General features: G+C 33.6%; 1 long non-coding RNA gene across 1 annotated transcript; it reads right to left on the bottom strand.

Moving 5' to 3' along the window:
• Nucleotides 1–7,869: 7,869 nt before the first annotated feature.
• On the bottom strand, nucleotides 7,870–11,007 carry LOC128187059 (uncharacterized). The gene is made up of 3 exons (XR_008244028.1): nucleotides 10,738–11,007; nucleotides 8,429–8,484; nucleotides 7,870–7,997 (listed from the first exon to the last, which is right to left on the bottom strand). It is a non-coding gene; the product is annotated as an uncharacterized LOC128187059 (long non-coding RNA).
• Between the last annotated feature and the right edge of the window lie 7,926 nt (nucleotides 11,008–18,933).

Genomic DNA, 18,933 nt, shown 5'->3' with positions numbered 1-18,933 from the left:
TGAGAGAACTGAGTGAAAAGATTTGTTGTAGTCATGTCACAAAAGAATGCATGTACAGAGAGTGTAAGAAATGTGAGAAAAAGCAGATAGAGTTTGAATGTGAGGATGATATCAAAGGAAAGCAGGTGTGGGTATACACATGGAAAAATAGGCATGAGGAAAGAGAAACTGTGAAATCCAATGGTGAGAAAAAGAAATTCAGTGTGCAAGTTACTGTTAAAGAAAAGATTTTCTTTACTTTAGAGAATCTGTTGGATGAAATGAACAGGTTGTTGAGTTCAAAAGTTTGTAGGCATCTTTTAATATAAGGCATCAGTACGAGCACGTGAAATCGCTGAAAGATGATTTGTCAAGTAACGAATGTCTTGTCCATGTAGACTTCTCAGAAAATTATGCTTGCAAACTAGAGTCAGAAGTTCTGGGAATGCATTTCGGTGTATCTAGAAATCAGGTTAGTTTAAATACAGGGGTATTGTACAAAAAGAATACTAATCCTTTATCGTTTTGTAGGATTTCTGGAAATACCAGACACGATCCTGGGGCGATTTGGGCGCATTTGTCTCCAATTTTGAGCAAATTGAAAGATACTTGCCCAGACATAGACAAAGTTCATTTTTTGTCAGATGGCCCTACAACACAGTACCGGTCAAGGAAGAATGTTTTCCTTATGAAGGAAGTAATGCACAATACTTTTGGGTTTGAAACAGTTACCTGGAATTTTTCAGAGGCAGGCCATGGCAAAGGGGCACCTGACGGTGTTGGGGGGCTTATAAAGCGCACGGCGGATAAGCTTGTTTCACACGGTAATGATATTGCTGATGCAAACGAGTTTTATCTTGCATTGAAAAAGGCCAACATTGCTGTGGATCTTTTAATGATCACAGATGATTCCATCCTTGATATGGACAAAATGTCCTCTATTCCGTTGAAAGCCATACCAGGCACAATGATGATTCATCAAGTTATCAGTCACCGCTCAACAATGAAACCAAATGCAGTGCGAACCCGACATCTATCCTGTTTCTGCACAAAAACTATGGACAGTTCTAGTTTTAATGCAAAAGATGCTACTTTCATTCTGCCCCCTTTACAACCCATTGCACCACAGCAAGATGTTTCTCAAGCATCTGTTCCAGAGCAAGAGGAAAATGAGTTACATGATATACAGATGTATCCTCTTACTCATGGCAACGCTGACATAGATATTATTGGAAAGTGGTGTGTAGTGGTATACGATAAAATACCATATCCAGGCATTATTCAAGACATTGACCTGGATTCAGTTGAATTGAAGGCGATGCATAAAGTAGGAATCAATCGCTTCTTTTGGCCAATGTTGGAGGACATAATCTGGTATGATTATGAACAAGTTCTAATGTTTGTTCCGGAACCAGAACATGTGACAAAGCGTCATGTACAAATTCGGCCGGACATTTGGTCAAAGATTACTGCGCGCGGCACTTGATATGTAAACCATTTATTAGTGAGTGTTACCCAGTCACTACACAGTAAGCACAGGCAGTGTCTTTCCCGTTACACCTTTTCTTTACCGTTACATAACACGGTTTTTAAAATCATAAGAATTGTCCTTCTTTTTTTCATCATTTGTTGATTCAACTTTGTTAAAGCATTTAAATTTTTGTCAAAAATCTTTGTTGTTTTAGTTTACGTTTCTCCTTTAAGAAATAAAATTGAATTTCAAAAATATTTTTTGTGGTCTTTCAAAGGTGTCTCTACCGTTTCACAAATCAACAGTAAATATGATTGTAATAAGTAAAAACTATCGTTCAGACTTATTTTATAGGAATAAAAACACACGTTAGCACCATAAAAAAATTATCGTAAAATATTGCTATCAAATAATCCTTGATCAAAACTAGTTTTTGTCCGTAACGGTTTTGACTTTTTTCCGTTACAGACGTGATTTTGGACGTTAAATTACGACGTAATTTTACGCTAAAAGTCGCGCTAAGGATAACTTTAAAATCAAGTGTTGAAAAGACAACTTAAGTCAATTAAAAATTATTTATTATTATGAATGTTATTTCTAAAAATCTACACTGCTCATTTTGGCCAGAACTGAGAGAATGACCCGCTTACTCAAGATGATTAGCACCAAGATTTTTAATACTATTTTTTTTTTTTACAATTATCTGTCCTCAAGCACTAGACAAGTCGATCAAGACGATAAGTCGGGTGCTCTTCAGAGAAAAAAATACCGACTAATCGGCGGAAAAATACGGTACTTGGAGATTCCTTTAAATTAAAAATTGTTGATACACTTTGAATCTTTATATTAAATCTACAAGCCAAATCTTTTTCTTGAAGTCCATTTCTTATTCTACATAAAAACAAAAACACTTGCTGATCAACAGGCAGTCTCTTAAACTCTTCTCCATTAGAGTCACTAGATTTTGACCCGTGCGTGCATGGATTGACATTGCATATGATATCGGACATTTAAGAAATAGATACATTGACACACCGTAGTGTTGACATTTACGTAACCAAGCTTTAAGACTACAATAATGCTTCGTTAGAATAATCTAACTGTGTCTCGGAACAGGCCTTCACCACAGTTAAGATGCCTAATCGCTCCGAAACGATTTTAGAGAAAATGTATGAGGCTGCATTGAAAATAAGTCAAATTTTCATCTAAAATTTTTTTTTCATTATAATGAAGAATTCAACACTTTTTCACCAACGATTTTTACTCGTTTACACACCATGTTGACATTCGGAACTCTCGGGATATTTCTTATTAAATGCACTGAGATAGAGTTATATCCCGTATTCCTTTGATGAACACAGTGTTTAAAGGGGCATGGTCACGATTTTGGTCAAATTTTATTTTTCTGTTTTTATTATTTACAATGCTTTAGGAAAGCATTTCTAATGATCAAATGAAATTTGAGAGTCAGTCGTAAAGTTATAAGCAAGACACGGGGCTCACAATTCTTTGTCATGTAAACAAGACTCGTGTCCTGTTTTTGTTTACACAGGTTCAATATACCAGTAAAAAACTGATTCATGATGATTTGTCTATCTTCTTACTCATTTTAAGCATAGATAAACAGTTCCTAACATTTAACACATTCATTTTAGGTCTAAAATTGGAATTTCCTCTTCAACATTCAAAATGAAAACAAAAGCTTAGTTTTTATAGCAAGGAATTGCAAGCTCTGTAACTTGCTTATAACTCAACGAATGACACTCAAATTTTGATTGCCTATTAAAAATGCCTTTCTGAAGCATTGTAAACATTAAAGTCGGAAATATAATTTTTGACCAAATTCGTGACCATGCTCCTTTAAGACAAATTTTCAATGAAAATTTACACGTACTAGTAATATCGTTTCTGAGTTTATCCACGCAAATGTGATATTGTAGAAACATAAACTAAAGGGCCTCCCGTGATTTAGCGTGAATGTAATGCGCATGTGCAAGATTGTAAAATCCAAACAATCCAGATATTTTCAAGATTTTTTAAAGAAAGATAAGTAACAGGGTTCATAATTGAGAGATCCACTTGGGGAAAAAATGAAATCAACATAAAAAATAAAATATTAGCATTAACAACCTACATTGTCATTTGTTCCAAAAATCTTAAAATATTTAGTGTTACACTTCTGAGATCTCTGACACTATTTACATTCCTTATGATATTAAAGCTATAAATTCATAGATATTAACCAGTGAGATTATAATTTAGTTTCAGCATTTCCAGGATCATCCTAATAAGGTTGATGCAGGGAAATGTGGGGACACAGTATTTTTAAAAATAGTAAAATACATAGCGGTAATTGAAAAGTATGGCAGTATAGTAGAGATGTTTAAAACATCTCTGCAATATGCACAAAAAATTGAAAAGGAGACTGTAGACAAAGCTAATTGTGAATTGTGGTTCAGAGAAAGGCGAGACCGTCTAACAGCATCACAGTTCAGGAAAATTTGCAAACGAAAAAAAATGTAAATGAAATCTTTTCAAGGGACATTTTTCCATCTTCTAGCAAAACTTTCTCTACTAGTGCAACTTCATATGGTAAAGGGAATGAAAATTCTGCAAAAAGAAAATATCTTTCATACCTGGAGAGGCATATTCATGATTGTGGATTACTAATAAGTTATATACCCCAATTTCCCATTTTGTTTCACAGTTTGCCTTACACAAAATGCTGATGGAAGTATTGAATTAAAGAAGACAAATGGATATTTTTTTCAGATACAGGGACAAATGATGGTCTCCGGGGCGTCTTTTTGTTCAAAACATTAAAGAGGATCAGATGTTCCAAATTGAAATGTTTCAGAAGCTAGCTAATTTCTATTTGCAAAATGGTGCTGACTATCTTAAATCTCTGAGAATCTAATAAATTCATTAGAGAGGACATTGATGATAACTTCAAAATAAACCAATCAAATTAAAGCGTAAAAATACATTGTCCTTTGTCTGACTATTTGAAGTACATGCAATTTCTGTCCATCACAAGAAAAAATTAAATTCATATATTTACATTTGCAAATAAGTTTCCTTATATGAACATATAGAATAGCGAAAACGTTCGATTCTGTATGAACTTTTTTTGACGTCACAATGGTCATAGCACGGGCTTATCACTCATCGCTTGGATTATTGTAAACTTAAAATCTGTTAATTTTAACACTTCTGGACGATTTGTCTTTTTCAAACGTAAATACGAGCTTTGGGCTTCACAGGATTTGATCATGTGACCAACCAACTTCATATCCTGGTAAACTTTTTAAATTGCTGTTTATTTCTTAAATGTAAAGTAAACAATCATAATGATTGTAATGGTCAAACTTACACTGTTCGCTTGTTTGACAGGCAATTTCACATTGATTTGCATCACTCTCTGTTGGACCAGTATCCATATCTTCATTGATATTGCTACAACATAAACAATTAATTATAACATTTTTATAATTAAAAATATTATGAAAATGTTACATTAATTGCATCTTCATTGACTTCATCATTGATATTTAAATGCAGACTTAAATGTTGTGGCTAAATTATTGTACTTTTAAATACACAAACATGTATATCAATTGTCGAAATCGCCACGATACATATGTACCTGCATATTGGAGCAGTGTAAACAAGGAATATGGCAGGACGGGGATATACACTACGTATATACCTGGTTTAACTTATCACACATGGGGAATGTTGTATTAAATGGTCTAGTTCTACATTATGACGTCACTGTGGTGATAACCTTTTACACTTTTATTTCCAATATGATTTTAACTATTTTTCATCTTATTTTAAACCTCTTTCTAAAACTTTGATTTTGGGGGGCAAAAATTGCATAAAACCGCACTTAGTCCTTTGTTTAAAGCTGGGATTCTATGGAATCAATTTACCTTGAAGAATTTGTCCCCTTTAACGAATTTGAAAAGAGATGATCTTATAGATGAACTAGAGGCACGGGGAGTTAACACCTTTCAAAACTGGAAATGCAAGAAAAACTCACCACCATTATGCATGGTATACAAAGACCTCCAGCTCTTTTCTGCAGTGAGCATTGCAACTCTGATATGCTGACCATCTATGAAGTTCCTGCCTGTGAGCCTCTCCATGACATATCAAACGTGGTTCAAAATCTTATAACAGAACTTCCTTCACATATTGAAAACAAAAAAGCACAACAAGAATTTGAGAAATTTTCAGAAGTAACTATTGGAGACAAAAAACAGCTAAAAGGTTCGGACGCTAGATTATATGCAGTAAAAACTGGCAAAATTCGTGGGCACACAGCATTTAGAAGGAAAAATCCCAAGAGATATAGTAAACATGTGCACCTTACTGGTAGAAATCATTTCGACTTGCTACAGTCAACACAGCCAAAGAACCCCAAAGAGAGTTCTTAGACTTCACAATCAATGCTTCCACTTTAGTATTCTTTGCAAACGCATAATTGGGGTTCCCAAAAAAATGACATCACGAAAGTTCTATGGGTGCCATTTTCACAGCCTTACAGTTCATGCGCCTCAAACATATCGACTGTTCTGTCTCCGGTCTTTGATACCAGAGCAGGAAGAAAGATCTTTCGGAGACTTAAGATCAATATCATTAAGAACATCCATTCGACAATGTGGAAAAGTCGTTGATAATGCAGTCCTCAGATACAACATGCAACAGCAGAGTAAAAACAGAAATTGTAGCTTCAAGCAACAGGAATCTATTATCAGCCACCAGGCAAAGCTCCTGCCACCAGCAGAAGATACAACTTTCCCACTTCATCTTCTTAAGTCAAGGCCATACTTATTTCAGACTCATCTTGAACAAATTGCAGATTATCTTCTACTTGGGAAAAATTACTGGTGGTCTACTGAAGGAGATCAAATTGTCTTTCATGATGGACCAAAACGTTTGGAACAACCACTTCCCTCCACTTTACACTTCAGGTCTCAAACCTTACAAGATTATGGAGAAGGAATTAGCATGGCCTGGACTAAGTGCCTTACAGAGTTTGAAGCCAAGCGAATTCAGCTACCACTTCCTAAAATTAAAGTGTTTGAGGGAAAGAAATCAAGAATACTACGAAATGAAGGTAAAAACCCTACAATTAATATAAACTAAAGACAAATTCTATAATCAAAACTCTAGTATACACTATGGCATGAGAATTACTTCCTTTTAATTATGTATTAAAATTTCTGAGACCATCCTCTGAATAGCTATATACAAAGCACTATTTTTTCCTTTTTCTAAGTAAGCTAAGTACATTCCTGAATATATAGCGTTAATATAATAAGTGTAGCAAATTAGACATCTTGTTCATTATTTCAGAAATTCTTGATGACCAATCTAACTTAGCTAAAAGTTCCGTTGAGGTACCATTACAAGATAATGAAGAAGTTAAATAAATTTTAATTAAACTTTAATTAAAAGTATGAGTAAGTTTGCTCAACATATCGTACATACATGTACTCTGTATTGGCTGAAGGCTAAACGCCGAATAATTCCTCTTGCAGGTGGAAATGATAGCTCACAGGAACAAGACAACCTATCCAACTCCTCAGGACAAGAAATTCAACCTAACTTACAGGTACAGGAAAATTAACCCAACTCCTATGGGCAGTCCAATGCTTTCACAGGTATGGAACACAAAGTACACCCAAAAATATTGCATTTGTTTTTCTAACAGTTAATACAATTTGCAAAGCAAGATGATTAAAATAATCTGGTTGCACTTTCAGATAAAAGAGATGAGGACTTAGAAGACATTGATATCTGCAGTGGAGTCAACACATTGGGTAATGAAGATATAGGAGACAAAGCTATAGTAATGACAACTCACTCCGATGCTCATGTTGAAGTATCAGCAGGTATAACCTACTTTTTTTTTTTTTTTTATAAAAGAAGAATAGTTGTTTCTATAGAAGTCATCATCAATGTACATATTTGTAACCAATCTCTTTGATTTGAATAAACTTTGCACTCTTATCTATAAACAATTTCCCCAAATTTGATTGAATTGGTCCAGTGGTTCTGGAGAAAAAGTTGAATATGTGTAAAAAGTTAGCCAACAACAACAGAAAATTTTGATTAGAATAGCTCACCAGAGCCTTTGGGTAAAGTGAGCTTTAAAACATTCACTTGGATATAAACATGTAAACTTGAATGGTACATGATCAATATTCTGAGAAGCCCTTTGGGCATCACAGGATTTGATCCCATGACCTACCAAGTTCATATCCTATTGAACACTACTTTTAATTTCTTCATTCAACTAAAAGTGACTTCTTGTATATTCTAAAATATTTCTTGCATGCAAAAAAAGTTAATTTATAGTACTGGTAAAGATTTTACTGTATGTTCTACAATGAGTACATGCCTTCATTTTCTTTGGTAGGTGTCACTTTGTGTAGGGACAAAGTTAGCCACATTGGGGACAGTAATGACACGAGTGGGAATGAGTCTGCTGGTGCATCTTCCATTAATCTTCAAACCACACAAGCAGCTGGTATATCTAAAAAAATACTTTAAAGTTTTATGAAATGTACATCATTTAAAACATAATGATTCTAATATTAAATGAAAAAAAAATTATTACATAGTATGCGATAAATCCAGCATACAAGAAATAATTATACAACTCTTTTAATATCACAGAGTAGCCCTTTGGGTTTTTTATCACCCTTCCTCTACATAGCAAATTCCGAAATGAAGTTGAAAACTTTTATTCTTATTAAAAACCATTCTTTTAAATATTTTAATTACTGGTAAACATTTTAATTTTAGCTGTCAAATTTGGAAGCAAACAAATCAAAAGATTTACAAGGTGCAAAAGGAAATTGTTTGATACTGGAACAGGTGAGAACAAGTAACAATTAAGTTTTAACTGCACAATGTCTTTAAAAGCCGACAAATAAAGCAGAACACTTTGCTATGAAATCTTACCAATACAAGTACATTAATTTTGCAGAAGACAGGTCAGCCTCAAATAAACATTCCCCCTGCAAGAAACAAAAAAATCAGGTAAGACATGTACTTTGCATGTTAAGTTTGTATATTACAAAGTCTGAATTCATAGAGTTTTCTTTATAATAACCTGATACAAAATAATAAAGAGTGCACATCATAAAGTGTAATTTGTGTAAAAGTTTGGATCCATGCTTATTCAAATTTATCACCATATTAAAATGTTTGGCACTATTTACTTTTATATATATACACATGATAGATGCATGTAAAAATTAAATTCCTTTTTATATTTATATGATTCTTAAGATGCTGAATCCATGTCAAGCAGAATTGAGAAACTTCTCCCTGGTGATTTAACTGCTCAAGAATATTTCAAGTACAGAAGACTGCTTAAGGGAAATCCTCGGGATAATATTTTAGTAAAATCCTACGAGGTTGCTCTTGCAAAGCTGCAGACATCCGTCAGCAAAATTCATAACAATCTCAGGAAAACCAACAGCAGTAAAGATTTGTTAAAAGTTGCGGAAGATCTATTAAATCATTGGGGGATATATCTTTTTTAATCTGCAGTTATCCAATGGAAAAATTAGTACATGTTACATACATTTAAAGGATAATTGAGGAATTTTTTGTCAATTTATAACATTTCTTTTTAAATGCTAACAAAATTTCAATGTTCAGCTCAAATTTAAGATGATGCAATATCAGTAGGACACATGACATTTACAGCAATTCTTTTTGTAATTTTACATTTCTTTCTTTAAATTTTAAAGTTCTTTTTCAAACAATTTTTTTCTATCTGCTAGTTCATTTTGAATACAAATGAACAGTTCCTAACATTAGTCACATTCATTTTAAGTTTAAACTCTGTATAATGTAAACAAAATCATGGTCTGAGCTTGTGTCCATGTCCTCTAAGTGCAACTTTTATACTTGTATTATTGTAATAAATTAATCTATTTTTTATTAATGAATAGAATTTCAATATTTATGTTTTCATTTATGTTTTTAATTTTTCAAGCAAGAAAACCATATACAATGAAGTACATGTATAAGTACATGTATACCGAAATATGTTCTAATGTAATACTTAATACATATATGTGACGCCTCATGAGACTTTAGGTCCAAATGTGTCATTTGCAAAGCATAGAATTAACAAAATTAAGGTAGTACAAAACAGAGAGTGTAAATTTTCTCCATAGTTCATCTTTTTATTTAAATTCCTATCATTCAAATTCCACAAAGAACAATCATATAAATTGTTGGAATATGTAGATAATATTATGTAAATACCAAAACAATTCCACCAATAGATATTTTTAAAAAGTAGTTTAAATCCCCATCCCCCACTTTTTGAAAAAGTATTTTTCTAACAGTTCTTCCACGGCATGACGTCATAATAAGACACGTAGAACATGATGTACCTCATTTATTTGTATCTCGTTAGCGTTTGACTTGCTTGGTTTTCGGATACTGTTTTGTACTACCTTAAAATGGCACTCTTACTACTAAGCTAAGCACTGAATTTTTTTCCCTCAATTTTTTTTCCCACAAAAAGAAACCAACTGTAAAAATTTCACTATTATGCTGTTTAAAAAAAAAATAATCAAATGGGATAAAACATACATATCAGGATGTTTTACATGGCAATCTTGGATCCAGATGGCTGTTTTCTCAATGATCATTTTGGCCATGTTAAGTGTTTCGTTTCTTTCTAAACTATCACCAATGACTAATATCAACCATTATATAAATAGTGCCTGTTTGGGAGGGTAACTGTTGAAATTGACACCCCCGAGAAAACCGAAGCGAAACGGAGGTTGACAATGGTTTTCGAGGGGTGTCGATTTCAACAGTTACCCTCCCAAACAGGCACTATTTTTTTATTATACTAAATGTCTTATTTTCAAAGAAAATTTTACTGCTTTTATATAGAAAAGAAGTGAATTCTACGGCGAACCATACGCGCATAATTTTTGCGCATGTAACAATTCGTTGTGTTACCCGTTGCCAAGTGTGTTGCTAACGCTGAGGGTAATAGAACGGATTACCAACTGCATCTAAACCAATCAGATTTAAGTATTTAACATGAAAGTATAATAAAACAAATTGTCTATCGTATAAAAATACCAATTTAATGTTTTGACGTTTCGTCATAAGGTAATTTACTTTATTCATTGTTGTCTTATTTTATCCGCGTTATTGATGAAAAGACATATCAGTTAATATGAAATGTTAAATATTTAATGTTATTTTATTCTAACTACAGGTGACTTACTTACCATGAACCAAGACTTATGTGCTCACTACAGCAAATCATCCTGAGGCTATCTTTTTTATCCCTCTTAAAAATTTTGATTGAAACAGATTCCATGCTCTGAGTCTCCGTTAGAAACCATTATCTGGTAACAGATGGAATGCCCAGCTTTTAGATTGTGACATTATCAAGGCATAGAAAAAAACTTTTATTAAATTAATGAAGATTTACATGTATTTGGACATTAACCCTTCCATCACTCCTATACTCTGTCCCAAGATATACTCGATTCACATTTTGCTTAATAACTCGATAATTATAATAAATACGTAGGGTTCAAACGTTTGAAGTTTATTTAAAAGTAAGAAAAAATTTCAAGAACTCTCCTTTGAAATGCCTCCTCTAGCTTATCAGGTAAAATTGCAATACAAGGCTAAAAATGTGAAGTCTACAGGGAACCGGGGATTTTGTATTACAACAGATCAGACTGATAATGTTGAAAAATTGTGTAAAGTATTCTGAATAACTTTCAAATAGAGAAAAGATGTCAACATTTCCCTGACCATTATAAATCTTTGATAGAATTTTGTTTTCGTTCCAGTGAAAATTGATATATTGTATGTTATTTTGGATAATTTTCCTTTCATCTTTTTCAACTGCACCTTTTTAACAGGTATGTGCATTTGTATAAAAAATGGTCCAAGTGTGCTGCATAAATATCTTGAGACATACTATGATGTACGCTTTGAATTTGTTTACAAGAACAAAATCACACAGGTTTTTTTTTTTCAACAGCAAATGGAAAATTCTGAAATCTTTGTCTGTCCATATAAAATGTTGAGATTTTACCGAATAACCTTAAATGGTAAAATGTACATCTACAATTTTGTAAGCTACGCAACAGAACTCTGCGTTATTCCAAATTTCCCACAAAAAAGCTTCAGATCTCCAGCGTTTATATTGTATGAAACAATAAAATAACAAAATAAAACATACGTTTCCGTGTTAAAACAAAAACTAGCATATAGCGACACTTTTTCAATCGTGGCAAACACTGATGCACGCACAAGCCATATTGAGTCAAAACCACGTGTGTTGTAAAGTAAAACTCTCCTCTTGTTTAATCCACTCTAGCATTGTAAAAATGACATGACACGCAGTATTGTTCGTCTTATACCAAAGCTCGTTTTGTCTTTGTCCCGATACCATTTGTATTTTAAACAAAAAAACGTTTCTCCGTCGTCAGCTGTTTACATCTCCTTCGCCATGGCTGATCAAGCGTCGGAGTGATTCGGAGCGATAAGCATACGACAACATTTTTCCCGTAAATTTAAGCAACACCGTAAATTTTAAAGTCTTTTAGTTTAACATTAAAATTAGGTGAAATAAAAAATCTTAAGTTTGATTTTACATCTTTTATCAACTTATCTTGTTTATTATTTCAATAACAAAGTTTTTTAAACTCATGAATAATGGGCGGAGCTAACGTCAAAATGATCACGTGATAATTAGCTCCGCCTCTTATTTTCAGACTTAACTGTGCTGCGTGGAGAAGAGGTCACAAAAGGATGGAATTATACATTACTTAGATGATCGTTCATTTGTGGTATCAGCTGACTCTAATGATTGCACAGAATTGATGTATGAATTTCAAGAACTGTGTGAATATTTGGGAGTTCCAATTGCACCAGAAAAAACTCAAGGAACATCTAATAGCTTAGAATTTTTAGGACTGGGGATCGATTCTGTGCATGGTACAATTTTTGTTCGAAAAGAAAAAGTGGGTGAGACGTTGGGCAAGATTAAGTATGTCCTTTGCAGTAAAAAAGTAACAAAGAAAGAATTGGAATCATTGGTGGGTTCACTGGCATTTCTAATAAAAGCGTTGCCTGCGGCTAGAGCATTTTGTAGGAGAATTTATGGGGCACTGCAAGGTATTGCTAGATCTTTCCATTTTATTTGGGTATCAATTAAAATGAAGTTAGATCTTCAATTGTGGGTTGTATTTCTAGAAGATTTTCGTGGATTTACAAAATTTTCAACTGTAGATTGGTCTATGGATGATACATTTGAATTTTATGCAGACAGTTCAGGGGCTTATTGGCGTGGTGTTGTATTTAAGAAATAAGGTTTCATTTTTGGATATATATCGGGATATAAATACGGGTTTGTCACGTGATCAAATCCAATAAAGTCCGAAGGGCTCATATATATACATTTGTTGCAAATTATGGCAATATTTGTGCTCCATACTTTCTCTTTTGTAATGACCTAGAAAGCCGCAATGTTGCATGCATTTCATTATCGTGATAAATAAATATGACACTACTTTTGACAAGACAACACTTTTTTATTATTAAAAAGGGGAACAGAAAAGAAAATTCACTTGTACAATTGATAAAAAAAATCGATTAAAGCTTGGCAGAATAGTATCACCTCCGTTGTTATAAATTTGAAAACAAAGCGGTTAAAAGTTGAGTTAGAGTCTACTTAGGCATTTTCAGGGGAAACTCTATCGCAGAATCAGGTTCAAGAGCATAATGATTTCCTCCGACATTATAGAGGAAAGCTATTTTAACCTCGAAGTTCTTTTTACGGAACAAATCGGAAAGAAAAGCACAAGGGTTTAAATTTGATTGTAATTTTCAAGAACGCCACGTTACGATGTCGATCCATAAACATTCTGTTTACATGCCTAACGTGTTTTCTAACACGAATCCTTTATCCACACAATTAATGTTGTATATTTAAGAAAATGAATGAATAAAACTTCGTATAACAAATTACGTTTATTTTTACGATATCTAAATAGGCGTGTTTCAGCACAAGTTGGTTAGTTTGTGCACATAGAAAAAGTAGTGACCTTGATTATTCATGCGCTACTTTGACCTTTTGACCCATAATGATGTTATGCAGGAATATATAAGGGAAAACATTTGCAAGTGTAAATATTTGGTGATGAATGGAGTTGGTTAGCTTGGCCAGCAGATTGGTCACAGGACATAAAGAAAGATATTACTTTTCTGGAACTTGTCCCAATAGTGTTAGGAATTTTTATCTGGGCAGACAAACTAGCTTGTAATAAATTACTATTGCATGTTGATAATTTAGCACTTTTTCATATAATTAACAACAAAACATCACAAAATAAGAGTCATGATTTTGTTGAGAGCCTTAGTTCTCAAAACTTTGCAGAAAAGCATACAACTTAAATGTCAGCATATTCCAGGTGTTAAGAACAACAAGGCAGATGCTATTTATCGCTTTTAGTTTTGGAAGTTTCATCTCCTTGTCCAGTTCCTACACAATTTTTGCAAATTATTCATCAACTGTAGAGGACCTAGTAGAAGCTAGTATTTTTGAGAATACAAACAAAGTCTATAAGCAAGGCATTCAAGCATTTCTCAAATATAGAGTAGATAAGTCTATACAACAATTGTGGCCACCTCCTATTGACCATGTCATCAATTTTATTGCATACGTGTATTAACGTAATTGTGCCTTTTCAACTGTTAAGTGTTATCTGTCAGGTTTGAGTTTCTTCATAAATTGTCATTATTGGACAAATCCAGTGGCATCGTTTTTTATTAAGAAATTGCTCAGTGGATACAAAAGGTCAACATTGACTAGCGATATTAGAAGGCTTATAACATTACAAATGCTCCTAAGTATCATAGAAACTTTGCCTCAAGTAACATATTCAACATACGAGGTAATGCTATTTCAATGTGCATATTTGTTGGCATATTTTGCTTTGCCTAGAGTTATTAAGGTGCTGTACCTTCAGTCAGATTGTGTACAACTATTACAAGACCAGGTTATTCTTATCAAAAGCTCTAAGACTGATCAATTGTATCAAGGCTCATCAATGAAAGTTCTAAAGCATGCCCAGTCACAACTTTTGTTTTCATTATTGCAGAAATGTCTTGTTTTGAGGCATACTGTAAGATCAAATAATTTTTTCGTGCATTCCAACTCCAAACATTTCACTCAATATCAGTTTTCATGCATACTCAACCTGGGTTTATCATTTTTGAACATGCGTACATCTAGCGCTATTTATAAATTCCATTCCTTTAGAATTGGCGGGGCCACCCATTTATATTTAAGTGGCATGAATGAATCTGAAATGAAAATCATGGGTAGATGGAATTCCTCTGCTTACAAATCATACATCAGACCAATTCTTTAAGTGTTTACTTATAATATGTATTGATTACAAATTATTTCAGATGGCATATGGGTCGTCGGATCTTCTTTAATTCATTGGGCTCAGAAATATGCACAACATAATATGTATGACAAATTGGGACTAACATCACAAAGAATAATTTGGCAGGGAACGAGGGGTATGGTTTGGTCTCGGTTGTAACAGACTATTAAAGAAATGCTAAGGCAGGGTAATAGACGTCCAAAACTTTTAGTTATACATTGTGGTGGCAACGATATTGGCAACCTTTATAATACACTAAAGGGCTTACAAAAGTACATGAAGCTGACCGTGTCTAAAATAACAAAGCTATTGCCAAAGACAATTATTGTGTGGTCACATATCTTACCACGTGGAAAATGGTCATTATATCTTTCGAAAAAGATGGAGAAAATTGGAGAACTAGAATAAATTCAGCTCTTGCTACATTTGTTATTAATTAAGAATGCATGTGGGGCTTCCATAAAATATCCTGATATTTCAAGTACACAAGGTACCCTTTTTCGAAAAGATGGCATACATTTGTCTGACTTGGGAAAAGAAATATTTCAAACTTCTTTGAAGAATGCATTATTGCAATCTTGCATCCACTGACAGATTTTATCCAATTATTAAACAGTAAGCTTTGTCATTGCCAGCTGATAATTGGAAGTTGTGAGTTGAGTATTGATGGAATTACTTTTTGTTTACTTGTGGATGTATGTAAAACTGATTATCATTGCAACTTAAGTACTTCTGTACTTGTATTGTTAGCAAAATTGACCGCCTAGATTTGTTGGCGGATGTACCACGGTTTGTGGTTCATTTGGCAGAATTTTGCAAAGAATGCCACCTCCATGAGGCACTGTTATTTCCAGGTCCGTTGAGTCCAGGTGGTATTTCTTGTGCTTGGACTCGTTTTTTTGTGTATGCTGCCATATCGATCAGCGCATAATTTGTATTTTGATGATTGTGAATAAATAGCCATGACAAGCACTCCCCACAATTAGTATTGTTATTGTTTAAGATTCCAAGGTCAAGGTTAGAAAAAGGTCATTTGCATAATGCTGTCAGAATTGGCTACTGTTTACTATGTTAATAATTAATTTTTATTAGTGTCTTAAAATAACAGTGACTTTCGAGTGTGCTGAAATTGACGTTATTCGACGTTGACATTAATGTGTTATGAGATGTTGTTACAAATACATGTGTTAACAGTATTACAAAAAATAAAATTTGTTCACAAGTGTTCGTCGAGTATGTCAATATACTTAAAAGCAGTTATGTTGCCATCAACAAGACACAAAGTTCCAACACCATCCCCACACCATAACTGCAACTCGATGCTTACGAGGGGGGCACATGCACTAAGGTAAATACGCTTCATTTGCCTTCCTCCAGACATAAACTCTGTGATTTTCACCAATAACAACTTGGCTTTTGTCAGAAAATATTATTTTGTTCCAATGTTGGTCTACTGTTAATCGTCGTTTCTCTAAACACCAAGATAATCGCTTTTTTCGGTTCACTTCACGAACAACCATACGTTTTCGCACAACTTTTCGTTTATATCCCTGTTCTTTAAAAAATCTCTGGACTGTACATTTATGGACAGTGTCTGTACGATTTTTCTTCTCGTTAAAATCCAGTGTAATGTCATTTAAGGTCCTGTACCTGTTACTTTTGACCGCACGCATTATCCAGTTTTTATCTCTGTGTGACAACTTTCGAGGTCTACCAACTCGAGGTAAATTTTCCACACTTCCTCGTTTGATATACTTATTCAAAACAGATCGAACGGTAGAATCACTGATATTCAACAGCCGAACAATTTCACTAGTTTTGTGATTCTCAATTTTCAAAGATACGATTAGATTTTTAACCTCATTGGTAAGTTCACCCGATTTTCGATCCATTGTTAAACTCCGTGTGATTACAATCACAAAGCAAGGTGCAGACGACAGTAAATATAAATATAACGTCACTTCCTACCTAAAGATTACTCAGTAAAAAAATGAACGGATAACTGTAACTTTTCGTAGAGTTATCGCTCTTTTCCCAATCGAGACGCGCAAAGTAGGCCGACGCCATTTTGAAAAATCGCGAATACTTTTGCTATAGCGCTGTACATACACACACACATACGAACACACACACACGCACGGTAGCGATGCTATATCCCCTTCGCAACAAGTTGCGCGAGGGGATAATCATAAAAACGAACATTTAAGTGAAAAGATGTGTGTTTTCTGTTTAAACTCTTCCGTCGAAGATGAAAAACACTTCTTATTAAACTGTCAAATTTATGATAACATAAGCCAGAAGTATTTTAATCGATCGATATACGTGTTTAATGATGCGGGTTATTTGTTCCAAGTGTTAAATCAAGATTACCAAATAATCATAAAAGAAGATGGGTGAATAAGATGGCGCAAATGCCCATTCCGTTTAGTCGTTAAATACAATTTTGATTTTATTTTTTCCCAATTAAATCTTTTCAAATATATTAAAATACAAGTTTGCAAAAACACAATTTCTAACTATTAATCCAGTTTTTAATATATTTACCAAAAGATAAGAAAAACACATATGACCTGAAATTTTGGTGCTATTGGACCCATAACATAAAAACCCTATAAGGTTAGCTTATGTCAGGTACTGTGACCGCGTAGTTTTTACGGTGCTAGAGAATTCTTCTGCGGCTGTATCCGCCGTGTGCAGTACGGACGGGGTGAGATAATGTTGGCGTCGAAAGTATAAGTAGTATAAGGTTGAGGCGCGCTGTGGGCCGTAAGGTAAAAACGAAGGGTAGGTTTGCCGTATTCCCGAAGGTCCACCAGTATACAGTTCCAGAAAAATAAACCAAGTGATGAAGGATTCCGTATTTATTGGACGAGATTCAACGATGGCAATATTGTGTTTCAAACTATTTCTGGAACAAAATGTACAAAAAGTAACTAATATCTTTTTGTCACTATAAAACCCATTTCGCCGCAAGGAAATATTTTCTTTCACTTTGATAATTGCTAACGCGTCTTCCAGAATTACCACGTGATGGGTTCTAAATTTAATCATTGTTTACACTTCCGCCCAAGAGGAAATGCGGGTTTTACAAATCTATTTCGTTAAAAGTATGCATGTTTTATTATATAATTCCAATCGATCGTTTTTAAATTATAATGTAAGTGTTTAACATGTTTATTTTTATCTTCGCTTTCTTTTATTTGAACTTAAGATCTATATTTAACTTTAATCCACTTTACATTTTTATTTCGGCTCGTCAACATAGCCGAGTACATGTGTACTAGCGCTAAGAATAGGTTTGTAGCTTACTACTACATGTAAATAAATATAGTTGACTTTTCAATAATTATGGTCCTCATCATAGCCAAGCGATCTCTCCATTTTAGTTAATTTTCCCCTTCTTTATTTTAATTTTTATTTATAATCATATGATATACATATGTACTTATAAAACACAGATTTAATGTGGTCAATATTCACTTAGTATGTGTATATGTTACAATCGTGTTAGAGTATGCAAAGACTCATTTTTATTGTGGCCCTTTTTATGTTGCATCTCTATACATATTTTGTAAAGACTCATTGTTTAGTACTTTGTTTTATTTGTCATCATTTTTATCATTTGTTTATAATTGACTTTATGCTGGATCTTCGTGGAATAGTATATCGACTCCATCTATCAATTACAGAGAACCAACCTTAATAACCACATCCTAAGCACGAAATATTTTTTCGTGACAAAAATATTTTTTCGTTACAGTACTCTAACCACTGAGCCATTTCAGACACAACAAAGTAGGCTGTTTAAATATTATGGCTACGAATTTACGGACTTGTATTATTTTTTTCAAAACGTTCAATTGTTGGGATACAAAATGATATTTTTAATGCATAGTGGGTCATCCCTCCACGGTTTTGTTGATCGAAATTGGCTTGTTTTCCATTAGATCTTATTTTGACTATGAGAAAAATATCGAGCACAGACCCATGCCTTGAAGTTCTAAAAAA

Source organism: Crassostrea angulata, chromosome 6, assembly GCF_025612915.1.
Source record: "Crassostrea angulata isolate pt1a10 chromosome 6, ASM2561291v2, whole genome shotgun sequence".
Lineage (NCBI taxonomy): Eukaryota > Metazoa > Mollusca > Bivalvia > Ostreida > Ostreidae > Magallana > Magallana angulata.
This window is presented reverse-complemented; position numbering and strand designations above follow the sequence as displayed.